Below are 16,954 nucleotides of genomic sequence, written 5' to 3' on the forward strand. Positions count from 1 at the left end.
AAACACAAAAAAAATCAGAAAAAGAAGAAAATTCAGGGCCAACTCCAGTGACCAAGTGCGGCCTCGCTGATCCAGCGCGGGCCACGCTCGTGCCGATTTTCCAGAGAGTGAGCGCACCCGCGCCGTCCTAGCAGGCACCCGCGACGGGTCCCTGTTCGAAAAAAAATAAAACAGCAGTTTTAAGAGAAAATCAGGATTTTTAATCAAAAATCAATTCCAAACCGATTTTTACTCTTCCACATCCCATAATTCCCTCTCCAAATCAAACCCATTATTCCCACGATTCCCATAATCAATTCCAACTTCTATTCCTTATCAAATTTTAACCTCCCCACCTATAAATATATACACTTAACACAACTTCTCCACCACATCACAAATTCTTAAACACAAATCTCTCTCAAACACTTAAACTTTTATTTTTTTTCATTCAATCCCAATGGCACCCAAGAGACAAAGAACACAAGTTGGCAGCAGCACTACCAATTCTTCATATGCGGGTGGTGTGAGGCCCAGGTTTTCTACTACTGAGGCTGAGGAGGAGTACACGAGGCTTCTCTCAAAGCCTATTCCTAAGGAGCGAGGTTTTCTGCCATCGGGAAAGGATGCTAAGCTGTTAGAGATGATTCTCGAGATGGGCTGGGTTTCTTTTTGTGAGGCGCCCGCTGCTATGCTCATGAGTGTTATGCGGGAGTTCTATGCTAACGCCAAGGCAGAGAAGAAGGGCTTCATGGAGTGAGGGGGAGGACTGTTGAGTACAGTGCTGATGCTATCAGGACGGTGATTGAGCCACCCGCGAGGAAGGTGGGTCAGGACACTTGGAACGATAAGACTCCGGAGGACTTTGATTTGGATCTCATTATTGCTACTCTCTACGTGCCTGAGACTCATTGGAAGTTCAAAAGTGGCACTACTGATTACTCCACATTCCCTGCTTCGTGCATGAACAGGTTTGCACGGGCTTGGAACTCACTTATTTGTGCTAACATTTATGCCATCTTTGCATGTGCATGAGTTTACTATGGAGCGTGCTAGTCTGCTGTGAGGGATGCAGGGTGATTATATTGATTTGGATATGGTTATATATTAGGGGATTCTGAGATTTTTGAGAGGAGGTACTACAGGTGTTATTTTGTATGCGTCCGTAGTGACGAAGTTGTGTGTGGCAGTTGGTGTTCATTGGCCCGCACATGAGCAGCTTCAGTTTCCCAGCGCTCCTATTGACAGTTCTACACTGTTGAGCATGCCAGAGTGGTATGGAAGGAAGCCCAATCCTAAGGGTCTTGGGTACTCGTATGATTATCTGCTAGGTGGTAAGCCTATGGAGGCAGCTACGGCGGGGGGTTCTCAGCATGCCCGTCGAGCAGCTTGGAGAGCTCAGTTAGGAGAGGAGGCTGAACCGTCTGGATCGCAGCAGCAGCAGCAGGAGGCAGCAGAGGTTGGAGCTGGTTCGAGTTCGACACAGTATAGGCGTCTTACGAGGAGGATGGATGTGATGCACGACATCCATAGTCGGTTTGCACACGATCTCACCCAGGCACTTGGGACAACTTTTAAAGCCACCGGAGTTGACATCCAGTGGCCAGTTTTTGGTGAGGATTCCGTGTATGCGCCTCCAGACACGCCTGACACTCCACCCGTTGAGGGTGATGATTCTAATTCGCAGTAGGTATGCCTGATTTCTTACTATTACCTTCACTGAGGACAGTGAATATTTTAAGTTTGGGGTTAGTAGTTGAAGAAATATGTTATTGTGTGAGTCACATATAGTTGCATGTTCATGATAGTTTAGTTCATATAGTTTGCATATTTTGCCATGTAGTATTTTTTTATTTTTTTATTTTTGATAGTTTTATTTTATTTTGTTCATATAGTTTTCATGCATTTGCATTACAACATGATCCATTAGATAATTTTTTTGATTGATTTGTGATGTTGATGCTAGTGTAGTGATGTCGTGTTTAGAGATGTTAAGTCATATTAAGTTGATTTGCATGCTAGAGACACGTGTATTTCACTAAGTCTTATAGGTTGCTAGAGTGCTAGATCATGGTCATGGTTTGTTTGTTTGTCGAGGTGTAATCGCTTGTTTATATTTAAAATTTAGGATATTCTCTTAATAATAAAAGACAAGGATATTTAAAAAATTGGAGAAATTGGATTTCATTGCTAGTTGTGTGGCTAGGTGTCAAATGGCTAGTAGTCGGCTCATATTTTATGAGTAGTCTAGGGTTGAATGAGATGGAGCGAAATGCACTCATTCAAAAATTCGTTGAAAAAAAAAAAGAGAAAAAAAATGAAAGAGAAGAAAAAAAGAGAATAAGTGTTATGTATAATTGATCATGAGTGGGCTCTTTAGTACTCGAGTTATTAAGTTCTTAGGGGAGTTTGTGCCTAATAACCTAAGGCTTTTATAGTCTGGGATCCGCTAACCTAACGCTCGCTACATGGGTACTATTGTATAAGTCTTTTGTGAACCTCACTCATTGCACGATCAAATAAGCAAATCTGTTTATTTTATTGTGAATAAAATCATGAATCCATATAAAACTCTGATATAAGAATTGAAGTATTGTAAGTTATTCTGAGTCTAGTTCTGTTTATAAACTTGCATTGTCTTGGTAAGTAGTGAGTCATGATTGTTGATCTAGTTGCGATAGTACATCTGTAAGCATTTGCACACACGCACGTCTCTAGTTTGTAAGTTAATTTGTGAGGTTTGACTGATCTTTATGCAAATAATTACATTTCCTGAGGTATTGCTTGTCGATTGGTTTAGTTATTCTATGGGGATCGATGCATTCATATAGTTGCATCCATGCATATTTTTTTTCTTGTTCTTTGAGTCTGTTTATGCTTGAGGACAAGCATCGATTCAAGTTTAGGGGTATGTTGAGTGGTATTTATGACACTTTATAATGCTCTAATAAACTTTGAATTGATGTATTTGTACTCAAGTTGTTAAGTGTTTTAATGTGTTTTCGAGTGTTTTTGCATTTCAAGCATTATCTAGGTAATCAGGTGAATTAGCATTGTTTTGGTTCTAATTTGGTGTCAAGGTGGTGTTGGAATAAAAGCTCACGAAGAACGGCTCGAATCTGCAAGAAAAAGAAAAGAAGTCAATTTAGGCAGAAGCCCAGCGCGCCCTCGCTGATCAAGCGTGCGCCAGTGCCGTGTCGGGTTTCAGAATTCCTGTTTTGAATAGAAGACTGATTTTCTGGAGTTCTATGCTGATTAGGGCTACTATATAAATAACTCTAGGTCATTTTTAATAAGAAAACAAGCCAGAATCGAATCAAGGAGAGTCGTAAGAAGACTGTTTTTGCACGATTCAACGAAGACGAAGAAGATCTTGTTTTACTTGTGAATCTTTGTTTTAAGTTGTATTTGGATGCTAGTTTTCTTATTTGTGAACCTTACTCTTGTTTTGTACTTGGTTTATTTATTCATTATAAAGACTACGTTTGTTACACCATGTTTTCATCGGAACCCATGTTGATGATGAGTCCGATTATGGGCTAATCGTTATTGTGGGGTTCTAACGGATTTATTTATGGATTTCTATAGCTAAATTATTTCGATGCCTTACTATGTGGTGATTGTATGATATCCTAGTATTGGTTGTGCGTATTCATCTTATGAGTGTCACGAACTTGTAAGATAGTGTGTTAATTCTTAATGAAGCGACAATGAATTTAAGGATTTAGAACTTGCCATGCAAGCATAGGTTCATGTAATTTTTATGCATGATTTGTAGGTAATTTTAACCATCTTACTTGCCCTGTGTAATCAAGATAGATAACTTGCACTTAAACCATTATGTTGTCAAATTCTATAGACATATATGGTCTCAATATAATTGGTGTCTATTCAGCTTCTATCTCTTTTGTGGATGTCTGGTAGTATGGTAGTCGTGCAACGAAAGTTGGTATTTATCAGTTTCGTGTTGTCTGATTAGTGTCATCACCATTGCATGCTAAGGTTGAGAACAATAAGGATATTGAATGAAGTATTTAATGAAGTTAGAATCCCATGTTTGTCATAGATATTAATTTAATCAATCTTATTCTCTTAGTTATAATTGTTAGTTTAATTCTTAGTTATAAACAACCTCAATTTGTTATCATCTTAGTATTGAATAATAACCATACATTGTTGCTTAAGTGCATGAGTTAATTAGTTAAGCAATACAGTCTCTGTGGGAACGAACTAGAAAAGATTATATACTACTTGCGTATATTATTAGCGCGTATTTAGCGACTAACAAATGTTTGGCGCCGCTGCCGTGGACTACAGTGTTAATTTATAGTTTATGTGCTTTCCATCAGTGGTCGCTAAAGTTGATTGACTCAGACATTGTTACTTATATGTTTCCTTGTCTTATTTCAGGTACTCTGCCGAGGGTGTATGTATACGCGTTCGCGTACTCGTAAGAGAACACTGGATAAGGCCGAGGAAGAAGCTGTGGTTGTTTGTAAGGAAGTTTTTGAGGAAGAAAAGAAGGTAGAAGAAGAAGAGAAAGTTGAAAAACCAGCTTTAGTAGAGATGGGTGATCAAGCGGAAAATCCTAAGGCTTTGATGGACTATTCTCGGCCTAAGATTAATGACATTCAGTCAAGCATCATCAGACCAGCCATCAGGGCTAACACTCTTGAGATCAAGTCAAGTACGACTCAGATGATACATAACTCAGTTCAGATTGGGGGTTCTCCTACTGAAGACCCCAACATGCATATCAGGGATTTCATCGAGATATGTGACACTTTCAAGTTCAATGATGTGACTGAAGATGCTATCAAGCTATGCCTCTTCCCATTTTCTCTGAGGGACAAAGCTAAGTGTTGGTTACACTCTCTACTAGCAGGGTCTATCACCACTTGGGAGGAACTTGCGCAAAAGTTTCTCACTAAATTCTTCCCCATGGTGAAGACTGCTACAATCAGGAATGCTCTTACCCAGTTTGCTCAGCAAACAGGAGAATCTCTTCGTGAGGCTTGGGATCGATATAGAGATGCTAAGGAAGTGCCCACACCACGGCATGCCTGATTGGATAATATTGTTTCCGCAATGGATTGGGTACTACTTCTAGACCCATGCTGGATGCAGCATCAGGAGGAGCCTTGTGGGCTAAGAGCTACGATGAAGCTTATGAACATATTGAACTGATGTCTGCTAATGAGTACCAGAATGCTTCCCAGAGGCTGACTCGGGGAAAATTCTCAGGAATTCTGGAGTTGGACGCAGCAACTGCTATCGCTGCCCAACTTAAAGCTTTGACGATGAAGGTGGACACTTTGGCTAATTATGGAGTTAATCAAATCACTAGTGTCTGTGAGCTTTGTGCTGGTGCCCATGAGACTGATCAGTGGGCAATTTCTAGTGAATCAGCTCAATTCGTGAGCAACTTCCAGCAATCCCAACAACCAGTGCCAGCCACCTATCATCCTAACAACTGCAATCATCCTAATTTCATCTGGAGCAACACTCAGAATGCGGTTCAACAGCCTTATCAGCAGTATCCAACTAAGCAGTACAACCCCCCTGGTTTTCAGCAACCGCAGTATGCACCAAGACAACAACTCCAGCTGCAACAAGCTAATGAAAAATCTAAATTAGAGGAGTTGAAGCTTATGTGCAAAAGTCAAATTGTTTCTATAAAGACCTTAGAAAATCAAATTGGCCAAATTGCCAATGCCTTGTTAAATCGTCATCCTGGTACATTACCTAGTGACACCAAAGTTCCAGGAAAGAGGGAAGCTAAGGAGCAGGTAAAGGCAATCACTTTAAGGTCTAGAAAGGTTGCGAATCCTAAACAAACTCAAGAGTTGACTAAAGAAGTCGGGGCTGAGAAAGAAGTAGAGCAGCAGGATGAAGAAGTGGAACCAAGGAAGACTACTGTTGAGCACACTCCTCCTGAGGGTAATACAGGGGAGAAACAGATCTATCCTCCACCGTTTTTTCTTAAGCGGCTGCAGAAGAAAAAGCTGGACAAGCAATTTGAGAAGTTTTTAGAGGTGTTCAAGAAACTTCATATCAACATACCTTTCACTGAGGCTCTTGATCAGATGCCTAGTTATGCAAAGTTTATGAAAGGTATTCTCTCTCGAAAGGTGAAGCTAGATGACTTAGAGACTGTTGCTCTCACAGAGGAATGCAGTGTTGTGCTGCAACAGAAGTTACCTCCGAAGCTTAAGGATCCAGGAAGCTTCACTATTCCATATACTATTGGAAAAGTGTCTTTTGACAGATGCTTATGTGACTTGGGAGATAGCATCAATCTGATGCCTTTGTCAATCTTCAAGCAGTTGGGCTTACCCAATCCCAAACAGACTTATATGACCTTACATTTAGCCGACCGTTCTATTACATATTCGCGAGGTATTGTGGAGGATGTCTTGGTCAAGGTTGATAAACTCATCTTCCCTGTTGATTTCGTAATTCTTGATTTCGAGGCGGATAAGAAGATTCCCATAATCTTGGGAAGACCTTTCTTGGCAACTGGCCGAACCTTGATAGATGTGCAGTAGGGTGAGCTCACAATGTGAGTGTTGGATCAGGATGTTACTTTTAATATGTTCAACGCTATAAAATTTCCTACTGATAATGAGGAGTGCTTAAAAGTGGAGTTGGTTGATTCGGTGGTCACATCGGAACTTGACCAATTACTAAGATCTGATGCCTTAGAAAAAGCCTTGTTGGGGAATTCAGATAGTGAAGATGACGAAGGTGAAGAACAATTGCAATATTTAAATGCTTCTCCCTGGAAGAGGGAGATTGATATGCCTTTTTAATCTCTTGGAATGGAGGAATTGAACAAGGCTCCTAAACACCTCAAGCCATCTATTGAGGAAGCTCCCACTCTTGAGCTTAAGCCTTTACCTGAGCATTTAAGGTATATGTTTTCAGGTGATGCATCTACTCTGCCTGTTATTATTGCATCTGACCTTTCAGGTAGTGATGAGGAAAAGCTTTTGAGGATTCTGAGAGAGTTCAAATCAGCAATTGGTTAGACTATAGCAGATATTAAGGGAATCAGCCCTTCTTATTGCATGAATAAAATTTTGCTAGAGGAAGGTAGCAAGCCTACGGTCGAGCGGAAAAGAAGACTTAATCCGATCATGAAAAATGTAGAGTGGCTAGATGCAGGGATCATCTACCCTATTTCTGACAGTTCATGGGTAAGCCCGGTTCAATGTGTGCCAAAGAAAGGTGGAATTACTGTGGTAGTAAATGAGAAGAATGAGCTTATTCCTACTAGAACAGTCACGGGGTGGAGAGTTTGCATGGACTATAGGAAGCTGAACAAAGCCACTGGGAAGGATCACTTCCCTTTGCCTTTTATTGATCAGATGCTCGACAGGTTGGCTGGTCATGAGTATTATTATCTTCTGGATGGTTATTCGGGTTATAATCAAATTTGTATCGCTCCAGAAGATCAGGAGAAAACTACCTCCACTTGTCCATTTGGTACTTTCGCCTTCAGACAAGTTTTTTTTGGTCTGTGTGGTGCGTCAGCCACATTTCAGAGATGTATGATAGCCATCTTTTCTGACATGATTGGCCAGAATGTGGATGTGTGCATGGAAGACTTCTCAGCCTTTGGCGATTCATTTGATGAGTGCTTGTAAAATCTTGGACACGTTCTCAAGAGGTGTGTTGAGGGCAATCTGGTTCTCAATTGGGAAAAATGTCACTTTCTGGTGCGACAAGGCATTATTCTTGGGCACAAGGTTTCTAGTAAGGATCTTGAGGTGGATAAGGCCAAGGTGGGGGTCATTGAGAATCTTCATCCACCTATTTCTATTAAGGGAATTCGCAGTTTTCTTGGTCATGCGGGGTTCTACAGGCGTTTCGTCAAAGACTTCTCGAAGATTTCGAAGCCATTGTGTAGTTTGCTAGAGAAAGACGTCCCTTTCAGGTTTGATGACGAGTGCCTCACAGCTTTCGAGATATTGAAGAAGAGTTTAATCATGGCACTGGTCATAACTGCACCTGATTGGAATGAACCTTTTGAGATGATGTGCGATGCAAGTGACTATGCAGTTGGAGCAATTCTTGGGCAGAGGAAGAATAACATATTTCATGTGGTCTACTATGCTAGTATGACCCTAAATGGTGCCCAACTGAATTATACTACTACGGAGAAAGAGCTTTTGGCTATTGTCTATGGTTTTGAAAAATTTCGATCTTATTTACTTGGGACTAAGGTGACAGTTTTCACTGATCACGCTGCAATTCGATATCTCGTCTCAAAGAAGGACCCGAAGCCTAGATTGATTAGATGGGTTCTTTTGCTTCAAGAATTTGAACTAGAGATCAAAGACAGAATTGGAACTGAAAATCAAGTCGCTGATCATCTCTCACGTTTAGAAAATCCTAATGCTACTTCATTGGATAAGACATTGATAAATGAGTATTTTCCCGACGAGCAGTTGTTTGGAGTGCAGGAAGAAGAACCGTGGTTTGCAGACATTGTGAACTACCTTGTGAGTAATATCATGCCTCCCGACTTATCTTACGCTCAAAGGAAGAAGTTTCTACATGAAGTAAAGTGGTATATGTTGGATGAGCCGTTTCTTTTTTGACAAGGAGCTGACCAAATCATCAGGAGATGTATTCCTTACAGTAACATGGGGGGGATCTTGCGAGATTACCACTCAACGGCTTATGGAAGACATTATGGAGGAGAAAAGACAGCAACTCGTGTTCTTCAAGCAGGTTTCTTTTGGCCGACATTATTTAAAGATGCTCATCAGTTCATTTTAATGTGCTTCTCGAGGTTGAAGTCTTTGATGTTTGGGGAATTGACTTTATGGGGCCATTTGTCTCATCTTATAACAATCAGTATATCTTGTTGGCAGTTGATTACGTGTCGAAATGGGTTGAAGTTAAGGCGTTGCCAACGAACGATGCAAAAGTGGTTCTTAATTTTCTTCATAAGAAGATATTCACAAGGTTTGGAACTCCAAGTGTCATAATTAGTGATGAGGGATCGCATTTTTGAAATCGCAAGTTCACTGCTATGATGAAAAGGTATAATGTGAATCATCCCATTGCTACAGCTTATCAACCTCAGATGAATGGTCAAGCTGAGGTATCTAACAGACAGATCAAGTGCATTTTGGAGAAAGTCGTATGTTCATCAAGGAAAGATTGGTATTTGAAACTTGATGAAGCTGTTTAGGCTTATAGAACAGCTTACAAAACTCCTTTGGGAATGTCGCTGTTCCAGCTGGTTTATGGTAAAGGGTGTCATTTACTTGTGGATCTCGAGCATAAAGCATATTGGGCTTTGAAGAACTTGAATCTGGATTTGGATGCGGCTGGAAAGAAGAGGATGCTTATGAGAACAACAAAATGTACAAGGAAAAAGTCAAGAGGTGGCACGATCGATGTCTAGTGCTCAAATCATTTCTGTCGGGGCAACAAGTTCTTTTGTTCAACTCTCATCTCCGTCTTTTTCCTGGAAAGTTGAAGTCAAGATGGTCAGGACCGTTTATTGTCAAAACTATGTTTCCAAATGGAGCGTTGGAAATTTTTGAGAATGATCCGGCCCAAGTATTCAAGGTAAATGGTCAGAGGTTGGAGCATTACTATGGTGATACGGCAAACCGCGAGGTGGTTAGTGTCGTTCTATTGTCCATTTGATCTCGAGACTCTACGTCGAGCTAGCGACATAAAAGAAGTTCTTCTAGGGAGGCAACCCAAGATTGTTGTACATTAGTATGTAGAGGAAGGAAGAAGAAAGGAGAAAAAATAAAAAAAAAAGAAGAAAAAGAAGAAAATTCAGGGCCAACTCCAGTGACCAAGCGCGCCAGCGCTGATCCAGCGCGCGATAGCGCTGATCCAGCGCGCGGCAGCGCTGATCCCGTGCGCGGCAGCGCTGATCCAGCGCGCGGCTATGCTATTTTTCCAGAAGGTGAGCGCGCCCGCGCTGATCTAGTGCTCGGCCGCGCCGATTTTCCAGAGAGTGAGCGTGCCCGCACCGTCCTAGCGCGCGCCCGCGCTGTTTTAAGAGAAAATCGAGATTTTTAATCAAAAATCAATTCCAAACCGATTTTTACTCTTCCACATCTCATCTCTCCAAATCAAACTCATTATTCCCACGATTCCCATAATCAATTCCCACTTTTATTCCTTATCAAATTCTAACCTCCCCACCTATAAATACATACACTTACACACAACGTCTCTACCACATCACAAATTCTCAAACACAAATCTCTCTCAAATACTTAAACTTTTATTTTCTCTCATTCAATCCCAATGGCCCCCAAGAGACAAAGAACACAAGTTGGCAGCAGCACCACCAATTCTTCATCTACGGGTGGTGTGGGGCCCAGGTTTTCTACTACTAAGGCTGAGGAGGAGTACACGAGGCTTCTCTCAAAGCCTATTGCTAAGAAGCGAGGTTTTCCTTCATCAGTAAAGGATGGTAAGCTATTAGAGATGATTCTCGAGATGGGCTGGGTTTCTTTTTGTGAGGAGACCGCTGCTGTGCCCATAAGTGTTGTGTGGGAGTTCTATGCTAACGCCAAGGCGGAGAAGAATGGCTTCACGGAGTGAGGGAGGACTGTTGTGTACAGTGTTGATGCTATCAGGACGGTGATTGAGCACCCCGCGAGGAAGGTGGGTCAGGACACTTGGCTCCTTGTGCTACATGTGGTGGACATCATCCAGGTAGAGCTTGTTATAGACAAACCGGGGCTTATTTCTTATGTGGAAGCATGTCCCATAGGGAGAAGGATTGTACAGTGTCACGCAACACTGGTGGAGGAAGAACTGGTGGTGGTAATGGTAGTGGTAGTCAGTAGATTCCTACAGCCAGAGTGTTTGCATTGACTACAAATCAGGCAGCAACTAATTCAGGTACCGTTTCAGGAACACTTCTTGGTTGTAGACGCGATTCTTATGTGTTATTTGATACTGGTTCGGCCCATTATGTTGTGTCTTTATCGTTTGTTCGTCATCTTGGCATTTCACCTTCATTTTTATATCCTTGTATGTATATTGCTACCCCAATGGGGAATTCTGTTGTTATATCTGATGTATATCGAGAGTGTTTGATAGGTGTGGGAGATAGAAATTATAAGGTTAACTTGCTTCCAATGGAGATGCATGACTTTGATATTATCATGGGTGTAATAACCCCAATTTTTGGAAATTTTTGAAACCCTTATGAATAGTGTTTTTGCTGAATGGGAAAACTTTGCATGCCACACTATGTAGGGGTTTAGTTATGGATATTCTGAGATTTTATTAGTACGCTATATGGCATATAAGTGTATGTAAAGATCGTCAGAATCCAATTCCGAACACTTTGATTTTTCCCGGAAATCCACTAGATACGAAAAGAATTGAGTATAAGGTAACAAGATAAGAAGGATTTAAATTAAAGGATTATAAGAGAGGATCATAAAAGGAATATAATATATTGAGAAAGGTTAAGGGAACCTAAGTAATAAGATCCCGGGTATGATCCCTCAAACGAGAAACGAGAACGAAAGTTAAGCGAACCGTATAACAGATCAGCGGTCATTAGGCAAACAATTAGAAGCTAATCAAAGAAATTAGAGGGGATGATGTCATCCAACCAATGAGAAGAGGACAAAAAGGGGAGGATGACATCACATGATGACATAAGCATGACATAGGGAGGAAGGAGATGTGGTTGGTTTATAACCACACAAAATAAGGTTATTAAGGTAATTAACCAAAAACAAAACAAATCAATAATCAACCAACCAAGCCAAACATTACATTTTCACCAAACAAAACACAAAACCCTCCATTTCTTCATGAAGCTCTCGGCTTCTTTCTTAGCAAAATGAAGATCCAAGCTCCACCACTTACTATTTAGCAAGGTATTTATCTAAGCTTCCCCATGGATAGTTACATACTTCCTATAAGTTTAAGCTTCTAATTCCAAGCCAATCTTTTTCTATAAATCATGAAAGAAGATGGTGAATAGTGTTTTTCAAGAACTAAAATTTTTGTTCTTGAAGTTTTGTTTAGTTTAAGCTTGGATAAAGACTTTAAGGGTGATTCCAAGCCATTCTCTTGATTCTCCACTCTCCAAGGAAGGTATAAACTCCAAACCCAGTTTTGAGTAATTAGGAATGAATATGATTGATATAGTATATGTGAAGCATGATGCTTGATTGTTTAAAGTTTGGTTGAGTTTGTAGAGATTAGTTGGTTTTGTGGTATTTTTGGGGTTGTAAATCTTGATAATTAGTTAAGGAACCTAAGTAAAGATTTTAGTTCATGCGGGGAATAAGTATAAATTGTTAATGTGGAGTTGTTGGGGCTGTTATGATGTAGGATGGATGGAGTTTTGATTGGGTTGTGAATTGGGATTGATTGGTGGTTGTTTTGGAATGGTTTAAATTTGGGAAATCGCGTAAACATAGCCGTCGTAATGCCCGATTTACCGTAGACTGTTTTTGTTCTTAACATCAGAACCCTTGAACTCACTGCTAGGTTTTTACCATTGCCATGTTTAGATAGTTCATGTTACAAGCTTCGTTTTGATATGTGGTTCGTTTGATTCCGATGAACGGTTTAGGAGAAACGGCCGTTTTAAGTAACGACGTTTCGCGAACGAACCCTTACCCCTCGCCTTACTTTGAAACATAGGTTAAAGACCTTAAAGGACTAATTGAAGTATGAAACATTTATGTAAGGTGTAATAGGCAGTTGGTAAGACACTCGCGAAGGAATCGCCTTAAAACTCATAATGGTTAAATTATTAAAAATGGTGGAGCCGAGGGTACTCGAGTGACTTAAGTAAATCGTTAAGCGCGAAAGCGGACGTTAGGACTCTAAATGATTAAAGTCTAGTTTCTTAAGCGACCGGGGTTTAATTCCAACTTATGTTGTTGTTCATAGGTTATCGGACCCACTCTAAGCTTAAGTCTATCCGGGAGCACTCAGGCAAGTTTTCTACCCGTTATACTGTTGTTGTGATGTATATATGTATATGCATTATCTTGTGATAGATGCATGTTGGTTAATTAGCAAATTTTGCGATATATTGAAGCATGCTGATATGGTATATATATGCATGCCTGTTTCGTATTCTTGCCATATATATCTGTTGGTTCAGTTGATAATACCTATGCTAGAGAATAGCGGTAATTTGCATATACCCTTAGTATAGGGACCCAAAGGTGAAAACATTTTCTAAAACCGGGAGTCGAGGATCCCGAGTAGATTTTATATATATATTTATATATATATGGTTATAGTTTTCAAGACTATTAATCGAATAAGGTTTATTCGATAACTTTATTTTATTAATGAATATTATCTTGAATATTCATTCGAGGACTTATGACTCCTTTATATTATTTATTGAATATTACTTGGATATTCATTTGAGGATGTGTGACTCCTTTATTTTATTTAATGAATATTATTTATAATATTCATTCGAGGTATTATGACTCAGCTTATTATTTAATGAATATTATTTCAAATATTCATTCGAGGGCTTATGACTCAGCTTATTTTATTTATTGAATATTATTTGAATATTCATTTGAGGATCTATGACTCCAATTATTTGCTGAGATGTATTCTTTATTTTATTAAAGAATAAGGTGTCGATAATCAAACTCACTTTTGATTATTCAAATAAAGATAGTACTTTCGTATAGGTATATCTTTGGTTATTTAATATTCATTTCAAGTATAAGTTTTAAAACTTCTACTTCAATTATTTTTATAAAGATTATTCTTTATGGAAATATTATTTAAATAATAATATTTAGATATTTTCTAATATATTGGGACTGATTTATTTTGTTAAATCAGCATCACTCCAAACATTCTTAAAAATGTTTTGCGAGTCTTCAAAATGATTTTTAAAAGTTAGAGTGGATCCCAAAACTCATTTTTATATTTAAGATCCTCCTTTCGAAGGGGATTTAAATACTCGCTCAAAACCTGAGGGATCCGGCTCTGTGGTGTGTTTTATATTCGCAACAAGATTGCTGTTTTGTTAAATGAATTGATTACTTACCCAACACTCGGGAAGTAAAATTATTGGAACAAGTTAATCCATTAACAGGCATCGCCTGGGAAATATCGGTGAGTTTTCCTTTCCAACTAGATATGACTTCTTGGTGGAGCCGTATCAACAAGTTTCTACTTGGGGAAAGGGGGAACGAGCTTTACGTTTCAGAGTCATGGATTTCATCTGAACTAGGAGTGGCGTAAGTGGTCGAGTGGCGCCGGCCCAGCCTTATTATATTGGCCCAAATGGCCTGGAAGTTCCGCTAAGGCGGTCCATTCCTTAGGAGTTCAGTGTTCGGTTGACAAGTAAATCCGACAGGTTCTCCTCTACATGTAGAAAATGGTGGGGTTGCACTACTATGACTGATCATCGTAAGTGGTCTTCCTGGCGCGGCAAACTCCCGTAATGAGTTCATCATCCAATTGAATATCTCTGCAACACTACCCAGAGCACTTCGATAGAAAGGCTACGGTTGGGCGATTGTTGAGTGTTGGCAGGGTCAAGTTTTCAAAATGATGTTTGCATCAAATGAAGTATCTCGTAACTTCATTTTATTTTGATGATATTTTAAAGATTTAATCTATTCAAATCTGGTCTTGTAGTCTCATCTATGTGATGAACTTTGGAAACTAATTATAACTTGAATGGTGGTAGTTCAAGTAGTATTAGCAAAAGATATAAGTATATTGGAGTATCTTGTAACTTCATCTTTTAAACTTATATCTAGTAAATGATTATCTTATGCATGACAAAGATTTTCAGAAAAATGTTGAGACAAGGTTAGATATATGAGATCACCTTGCAACGATATTTTTATACAGTTATACACTGGAACTCTGTGTGTATTATGCATGGAAGAGGACTTCCAATATTTTGAAAAGTATATATGTATATATATACTGAATATTTTACGACTTCATCGCATTAAGATATCAACTTGGTTCATTTCTTTTGACCAAGACTTTTATGAGTACTATGAGAATGCTCATATATTGTAAATTATTATACATATTATTTTGGTGGGCTTGCTGCTCACCCTTGCTTTCTTCTTTCATCACACAACATCAGATAGACAAGATGAACAGGACCAAGCTCCCAATTTGCGAGCGGATAGGAAATGTTCCGCAGTTTCCTATAGGCGTTGATGTCGCTGTAGCTGAGGTAGGAACTACCAATAGGCTAGGCTTTCAACTTTTGATGTATCAGATCATGTATATTTATGAATTGTAATAATGGCAAAGAAATGTAAATTTATTCAAAAAACCTTTTAAGGTGTATTGGCAGATAATTGTGGAATAAAATGACTTGTGATTATTTTTGGATGTTCATCTCTGAGACTATAACGTGTGGTGTGTGTGTTTATTATGGGGTCACAGTACATAGTAGTTGATTAATTATTAAGATTGGGTGTTATTAAGGGAAATGGAACTCGTGACAACCCGGATCCCCGACCCCGGATTTGGGGGTGTTACAATGGGCATGGATTGGTTGAGTGAACATTGTGCCACAATTGATTGTCAAGGAAAAAGGGTGATATTTGGGGATGCAGATAAACCAGAATTTGTATACCAAGGGTCTCAGTTGAAGGGGGAGGTTAAAATAATTTCTGCTCTAAAGGCGAATAAATTGTTGTCTAAGGGTTGTGATGGCTACCTTGCTTTTGTGAAGGATATACATCGAATGATGAACCTCGGATCGAGGATTATCCAGTTGTAAAAGAGTATGCAGATGTGTTACCCAATGAGCTACCGGGTTTTCCACCACATAGGGAGGTGGAGTTTACTATTGAACTTGTTCTGGGTGTTAAGCCTATATCTAAGGCGTCTTACTGTATGGCACCACATGAGTTGCAAGAATTGAAGGAGAAGTTGTAAGAGTTGTTGGATAGGGGATTTATCAGGCCAAGTGTGTCTCCGTGGGGCGCTTATGTGCTGTTTGTGAAGAAGAAGAAGGATGGTTCCGTGAGGTTATGCATTGACTACAGAGAGTTGAATAAGGTGATTGTCAGAAACATGTATCCTTTGCCACGTATTGATGAATTGTTTGACCAGTTTCAAGGGGCGAAGTACTTTTCGAAGATAGATTTGAGATCATGTTACGAGTAAGGGATGAAGATATTCTGAAGACTGCATTTCGCACTCGTTATGGTCATTATGAGTTTCTCGTGATGTCCTTTGGTTTGACGAATGCACCAGTGGCATATATGAATTTGATCAATTGAGTCTTTCATGATTATCTGGATAAATTTATGGTGGTCTTCATCGATGATATCTTGATATACTCTAGAAGCAGAGAGGAGCATTTACGTACTGTACTTGAAATTTTGTGGGAGAAGAAGTTGTTTGCAAAATTTTTAAAGTATGAATTCTGGTTGGAGGAAGTGGCATTCTTGGGGCATATTGTGTCTGGTCGGGGCATTGAGTTGGATCCTGTAAAAGTCGAGGCTATTACTAATTGGCCCAGACCTAGCAATGTGATGGAGGTGAGGAGTTTCTTGGGTTTGGCAGGTTATTATAGGCGCTTTGTGGAAGGTTTCTCTTTTATAGCTTTGCCATTAACTCAGCTAATGAGGAAAGGAATTAAGTTCGAGTGGAGTGATGATTGTGAGAAGAGCTTTCAAGAGTTGAAGAAGAGGTTGGTGTCAGCTCCAATACTTGTGTTGCCATCAGGCAGTGGAGGTTTTTAGGTTTATAGTGATGCTTTGAAGAGAGGATCGGGGTGTGTTCTTATGCAGCATGGGAAAGTGATTTCTTACGCTTCTAGACAGCTTAAATCCTATGAGGTGAACTATCCTACCCATGACTTGAAGTTAGTAGCAGTGGTATTTGCTTTGAAGATTTGGAGACATTATTTGTATGGTGAGGCTTGTGACATCTTTACTGATCACAAGAGTCTCAAATACATTTTTACTCAAAAGGAGCTTAATATGAGGTA

The 16,954-nt window shown here is 39.6% G+C and overlaps 1 non-coding gene across 1 annotated transcript; it reads right to left on the bottom strand.

Annotated features, from left to right (window-relative positions):
- Positions 1-4,935: 4,935 nt before the first annotated feature.
- Positions 4,936-5,040, bottom strand: LOC141722774 (small nucleolar RNA R71). The gene has a single exon (XR_012575777.1). It is a non-coding gene; the product is annotated as a small nucleolar RNA R71 (small nucleolar RNA).
- Positions 5,041-16,954: the final 11,914 nt, after the last annotated feature.

Source organism: Apium graveolens, chromosome 4, assembly GCF_009905375.1.
Source record: "Apium graveolens cultivar Ventura chromosome 4, ASM990537v1, whole genome shotgun sequence".
Taxonomy (NCBI): Eukaryota; Viridiplantae; Streptophyta; class Magnoliopsida; order Apiales; family Apiaceae; genus Apium; species Apium graveolens.